The sequence below is a fragment of the Octodon degus genome, unplaced genomic scaffold, assembly GCF_000260255.1.
Source record: "Octodon degus isolate 3935 unplaced genomic scaffold, OctDeg1.0 scaffold00024, whole genome shotgun sequence".
NCBI classification, from domain to species: domain Eukaryota; kingdom Metazoa; phylum Chordata; class Mammalia; order Rodentia; family Octodontidae; genus Octodon; species Octodon degus.
In genome coordinates this window covers 1,010,794-1,017,699 of record NW_004524600.1, presented here as the reverse complement: position 1 = coordinate 1,017,699, position 6,906 = coordinate 1,010,794, and the positions used below count along the sequence as shown (strand labels likewise).

The following is a 6,906-nucleotide window of genomic DNA, read 5'->3' as shown; positions in this document are numbered from 1 at the left end:
GCCAAGCGATGCAATGATAGGTTCATTTCCCTAACGGATTTTGTTGAGTGGTGCTGTTGGACCCATATATACCTCTTGTGGACCCTCCTTTGCTAGTAAGCCACAATTAGCTGTATCTTTTCCTGCTATTGTTTTAATAAATCTTATATCCTACAGGATAAATCCTGACGGTACTTGACTGACCTTATGAGATACAAAAGTTACATTTCTTGTTATATAGGTCTCGCTTTATCTTGGTCTTAAGCATCCAGCAGAAAAGTATAAAAACGAGGTATATAAAGTAAAGCCATATTAGTATGCTGAGCTGTGAAAGGCTCAAGTCAACAACTTCTGTAGATAACCCACTACTTTTGTGGACTTCTAGACTGTGTTGGATTGTTTGACTGAATTTATGCACCTATAGTATTTAGATGCCAATGGAATACCCATCTCTGACAGCACTAAACAAAAAAAAAAAAGGGATACAAAGGAAGGACCATTTTGTATTTGTATATGCAGAATAGTTAGGATAGATATACAGCTACTTTCGCTTAATTCAATAAGAAAAATTTGTACTAATAGTGTTTGGACAGGATATCCTGTCTGCATCTTGTACTATGGATAATCACTAAGAAGATAACAATGTACAGTATATTAATTATTGAAACTGTCCTATTAACCAGGTTTGAAACTGTCTCATTGCTATTTGTTTCTCAATAAAATAAAATAAAATAGATAAAATAAAATAATTCTTATCTCTCACAAGCTGTCTCTAGGTATTTCCTTTGGTTTCCCAGTTTATTTTACTGCCCCTGCATACCTGGGCTATGGGCAATACACAGTACAATGCTGTTACTAACCAAGGAATTTTACCCAACTATTAAGTATTCAACCATATTATTTATATATTCCTTTTTTAATTTTAGAAGCCTTTATTTTAGCTTGTAAAACTTTTTGTCAGGTCTCTACTGTGCTTGTTCTAGAAGTTTTAACACAGGGGTTCCCCCAGATCTTTGGCTCTACTGGTTTCGTGCTACGCAATCGCAGTGTGATCGATCACTAGTCTGGCGTTTCACCGGCGAACTGGGTTACTACAAGGTGTCAGCGTTCTTCATCCCATTCCACTTCAGATAAGAGACAAAACAGAGGCAGATCCACAGGAAGCTAGGCTCAGAGCACCATATAAAAGCATTTTTTTCCTCTCTAATGGACATGAAGGCTGGTAAGATGCAAGCATTCCCCATCAGCAGGGTGGGGCGGGTTCTGCCCGTGAGACAATTTGCGGTGGGAAGAGTTAAGCACCCAAAGCCTCACTCCCTCATCCCCCACATTCCAGAGGACAGGGCTCATGGACAATGCAGCACCTAACTCGAGGAAGGTGGCTTCTGGAACTAATTAACTGGACATGAGTTTCCTTGATGTTTTGGAAAGGCAGAAGGGGTTCAAAGAGCCCGCTAGAATTAATCCCAGTGAGAAACTACTTCAAGGGGTTGCCGGCATTCAGAAAACCCAACAGGGAATCGGAGAGGTGATGGAGGGAAGCTGACTTCGATCTCATAAGATGCACAGAATGCAAGCAGACGACCCAGGCTTTGACAAAAGAGGGCTGCACCCCAAGAGAAGATTTATTATCTGCTGCCACAGTTAAGTATGGCCTATGACATAGCAAATGCACACTATGTGGGGGACAAAGACACACCAGACAGTTGCGCTGAATGCACAGAAGGAAAGCAAAACACGGACACATTCACTTGCAGCTCACACACACTGAGCTCTATTACCTAAAGGATTCAGAAGTTCCCGAATGTGGACTTGGACAGCTTCGGAGGTTGGCACTTTTGTACGCAGAGAGGATGAGAATTTCACAAAACAGATTGTGAGTTCAGGCGTTTGAATGGAGAGTTCAGTCACGTGGCGGGGGTAACACGTGGACCTCAAGATCAGCTTCTGCCCTCTCTTTTCAACTTCGAACCCCATCTTCTTTAGGAGGGAGGCATCTGCCAAGCCCCGCTCCTCCAGCTGTGCTATCAGATCCTGGTTCTGGCTGTTGTTCTTGGTGAGATTGCGTATGGCGAACACCACCCACTGTGTCAGGAAGAGGCTACTGTCGTCGATGCTGCAGCTGTCTAGGATCAGCAGAATGCCATTCAGCTCATTCACCTTGTCTCAGTTATCTTTATTCTTGTAACACCAATTTACAATCAGGCAAATGCAATGAGACTTAAACCCTTCTGCCATATTGGAGAAGTCACCTTCTGCTATTGTGCAAGCAGAGATCCTGAAGATGTTCGCAGTAACATTTCCAGCTACATGAAACACTCGCAAAAGATCGATCACTCCTTCCAATAAGCCAGGAAAAACCTGCAGATAGCCCAATAGCTCGGAATTGGCTGTCATTTCAGACAGCCCTTCTAGAAGTCTGACTGTGGTCAGTACTTCTTCACATCAGCATGCTGCTCAGAGGTCAGCTTAAGCACAGACCTGAACTGGTCCACGAAGGAGCTTGTGATCAACTCAGCATGGTGCAAAAACACTGAGATCTCATCCATGGTCAGCTGTTCATCACTCACCAATTTGGCAATCATGAGGTCTAACAGGGTAACCCTTTCCTGATGGCTCATTTTGGCATACATGGCTTGCACCAACTCCAGGTTTTTCAGAAAGTGGTCTGTAATAATCAGGAACTGCTATTCCAATTTCAGCTGCTTTTGGTGAGCTTCTGTGATGGTAATTGCGATGTTGGGTGTCTTCCAGTTCCTTCATTCTTTCAGGGTTAAAAGACGTGAACAAGATCATTGAACAGTAGGCAACTTTTTTTTTAATCTGGATGATTTAAGCAAGACATGAAGAGCTCTAGAAAAGTGTGCACTCATACGATAGACTGCGAGTCTTTATTCCATGAGGCGATGTTCCCCAAGAACTGCAGGTCACAGAGGAAAGCTGTCAACAGGGTGTCCTGCTCCACTCGCAGCTCACAGAACAGAAGAATCAGCTCTACGGCAACACTGATTGTATCCAGGTTCCTGAAGGAGTTCTAGTTCACAGTGCACTCCGGGTCCCTGCAGGCCAGCTCAACAGCATGAGAAGATCTCTTCAAGATATCCAAGACTCTCTGGAAGATAGTTCTGGGGGCTGTTTCTCGATTGCACTGCTCCTTGAAAAGCATTGTGGGCGAGCACAGAGCCTCCAGGTCCTGGATGGGCGCGGGGACCATGATGCCCTACAGCCGGAGCCGGTTGTGGCCTGGGGCGATCATCTTGCCGCTGACGACATAGGGAGTAAGCGAGGACGAGGAGGAGAAGCAGAGCGCAGGGAAAGAGATAAACTAGGGGGAAATGAGGAAGGGAGGAGCAAGAGTGCGGCGAGGACGTGCCCTGCTGTCCAACCACCGCCCCCAGCGCGCGCACCCGACCCTCATTTATATATTGCTGTAGCATTCTTGGTTTGTAACTCTGACTACTAAAATTGTTTCACAAGATTCTTTTAGCTGATTCAGATATCAAAGCAATCTTGGAAAAAAAAATCATAAAATAAAAAGTTCTTAGATTGAATGTCATAAAATTAAAACCATGTTGAAATAATAGTTTATAAAAGCTAATAATTTATTTAAAAATACTAATATATTTTAAGAGGTCACTTTATTTATTTGTTTATTTACTTATTTTTCATTTTAGTACAGGGTCTACAGGGTCTCCCTGTGTAGATCAGACTTGTAGTGATCCTCCTGTTTACAGCCTCCCAAGAGCTGGGATTACAGGGATGGACTACCACACCCAGTCTCAATTGCCACCTCAGGAGTGCACCGGGGGCAGAGCCGGCATAGCAGGCTCAGGCATAGAACGCCCCGGTCCCTGTATCTGCCTAAGCAGGTGCTTTAATTTTCTGAGCTATTTGGCTGGCCTTTAGAAGGTCACTTTAAACATTAAACTCACAACTACTTTGGTAAATAATGACAGCATTTGATATACATTAATATGTACTCAGAGTAAGATAAATTATCGGAGCTAGGATTATATTGGCAGTGTAAATACCAAAATATATTTGTGTATTTAGTAATACTTGTATACACAGTATACATATTAAAAAATACTTCCATCATTAATGCTTTAGACATAAAGACTTTTAAAACATTCAAATAGGTTGACATGATTGAAAGAAAATATCTTCAGTGATATTCTTAGTCTTAAAGGTATTGGAAGGAATGTATGAAACTAAGGTGACTTTGGCCAAGAGAGTGACTTTTCTTTCCTATGAATTAAACAATATTCACTGAGACAATTTTTATTGTGTTTTGTGGCTGATCTGAAATGGAAATAAGAGTAAATCAAATACCTCTTATATTTGACACAGGTTTCTGGTAGTTTTGTCTTCATATATTTGTCCACTTGTCTTTGGCTATACTTATACATGTCAATTAACTAGTATACAATTGGGTCTATTCTGTTTCAGAATTAGTCCTTTCTCAAACCTACACCTACAAAATGGAATATAATAGCCAAGAAGCACTTGTCTGTATTACAAAGCTAACATCCACAGTGAGAATATGGATTTTTATACAAATTGTGCTCTCAAAAGCAACAGAATAAGTGTATATTTTGCTTTGTCCACACAAAACATGAAGGTATTAATAAAAAATTGCTTTTTAGTTTTATTTATTTATTTTAATGTTTTATTTATTTTGCACAGGGTCTTGCTATGCAGCTCAGACTCAGTGATCCTTCTGTCTCAGCCTCCCCAGAGCTGGGGTTACAGGCATGTGTCACCATGCCTCGCTTTGGTGGCTGGCACTGCGGCACAACATGCAGCACCAGGGATCTAACCTGGGTGCTAGGCAGGCACTTAGACTACAGAGCTATCTCCCCAGACCCCAAAATACTTGCTTTTTAAAAACGAGAAATTATGCTCTTTCTTGAGGAAATGCTAGCCCAGTGCCAAAACTGTGCCTTAGAAGGGTAAATTTTACAGAAATTTAATTGTATATATTTTATAAATGGAAACCATTGATGGTTCTAGAATAAAATACTGATGTGGATTTTTCAAGTCTTGGAAAAACTGCAAATTTTAGGTCTAAATACAAATACAATACTTCCAATAGATAATGAGGGAAAAGCTAGTAGATAGAACACTGCAATTTTAAAAGAGAGTCTAGTATTACTTAGACCATTTCAATGGGTTGTAGGTGTCAAGTGGCTACAGAAAGAGGGAGTGTTAGTTTCTAAAACGACCAGCCTTCTTCTGAAAGCCACCTGCTTCATTCCAGGCTCACTAGAGGTGATCCTTCAGCCAGTTCCAGGATTCAGGGCAATCTGGTGTTTGACACTCCCTTCTGCATCTACCTCTGTCATCTCAATTTGTATCCAAATTATCCATCCCAGTGTTGTTAGGCTTCCTAGTGCTTGTACAGAAGATTTTTCTAGGCTGAAAATGTATTTCTTTTCAATGTCACTTTTATAATTAAGTTCTAGGTCTTATCTTTAAGGTCTTTAGCTCTTTAGTCATGATATAAGACTAATATCTGTGAAGGTGGCTTCCAAGTCTCCTCTTTTGTTGAAGTTGGTGATGAACCAAGCTGAGCCATCATCTTTCATCAATTCATCCGTAGTACTTATGACCTGCCACATAGGTCTGCAGTCCTTGTGCATTTTGACTTCATACTTCTTCTTTGAAAATGGCCAAGACTTTGCCTCTGCAGCAGCCACAGTACCTGCTTCTAGTCATGCTATATCCTAGAGCACCGCAGTGCTTGCCATTCATACCGCTGCAGCATATGAGGCAATCACAATCACATTCCTACAGCAACGCATGTCTCACTGCCTTTCATCTACCAAATGACCCGAATCTAGGACATTGTGCTTAGTGTCTGCTTCTCATGGCCACTTCTTCTAGCGACAACCTCAGGGTAAAATTTTTAAATGGACCTGAGACAGGAATCCTCAGCAGTGATTTGTTAAGGAAATGCTGTCAGGAAAATTCTGCAAGGGGATGACTGAAGCAGGAGATGGGAGAGGAAGAATATTCAGAATGCATGATTTTAGCAAAATTGTAGCTGTCTTTAGTCTGGTTCTACAGGGATTTCTCCAGTTAAATGACAGCAGAGTTTCCTTGTATAGAAGCAGAGAAGACAGTTTGCCAATTATTAGTCAGAAGCTAATTTTAGGTGGGAAGTCCTTTCCTACAATCTAAGGCATGTTTGGTAATGTGATTTCCACAGGCCAAAGACAATGCTTAAGAGATCTTGCTTGGTACCCCTACAACAAAAGATACACTAAAAATTTAAAGTAATATTTGTTTAATATAAATTTTATGTTAGAACTATATCATACAATATAGAATTCTAAAAAATTAATATAATTTTACAATATAATATTTAATTAATATAAATTTTACGTGAAATTGAGATACATAGGGAAAATCTACTTGTCCGTGGATGATCATGCAAAACTACAATCAGAAGACAAGAGTACAATCTAATAGTAGGGAAGCATGGGGAACTTCACATCCTCTGTTTACTTTCTTAGTGGTCTACCAGTGTAGAACGTGCAGGGTCCCTTTGGAATGAATTTTCTTCTTTTTAAATTTTAGGACAGGGTCTAGAGGGTCTCACTGTGTAGATCAGACTTGTAATGATTCTCCTGTTTACAGTCTCTCAAGTGCTGGGATTACAGAAGCACACCACCATGCTCAGTCTCAATCATGTCTCAGGGTGCCTCGGGGGTGGGGCTGGCCTGGCAGGCCCAGGGATTGAACTCCGGACCCCTGTATCTGCCTAAGCAGGCTCTGAGCCATTTGGCCAGCCCTTGAATTTTTTTTCTCTTTTTTCCTTTCTTCCTTCTTTCTTTCCTTCCTTCCCTCCCTCCCTCCCTCCCTCCCTCCCTCCCTCCTTTCTTTCTTTCTTTCTTTCTTTCTTTCTTTCTTTCTTTCTTTCTT

At 41.2% G+C, this 6,906-nt stretch overlaps 1 pseudogene; it reads right to left on the bottom strand.

The window, feature by feature from the left end:
• Positions 1-1,737: 1,737 nt before the first annotated feature.
• Positions 1,738-6,906, bottom strand: part of LOC101566640 — a 98,347-nt pseudogene continuing 93,178 nt past the window's right edge.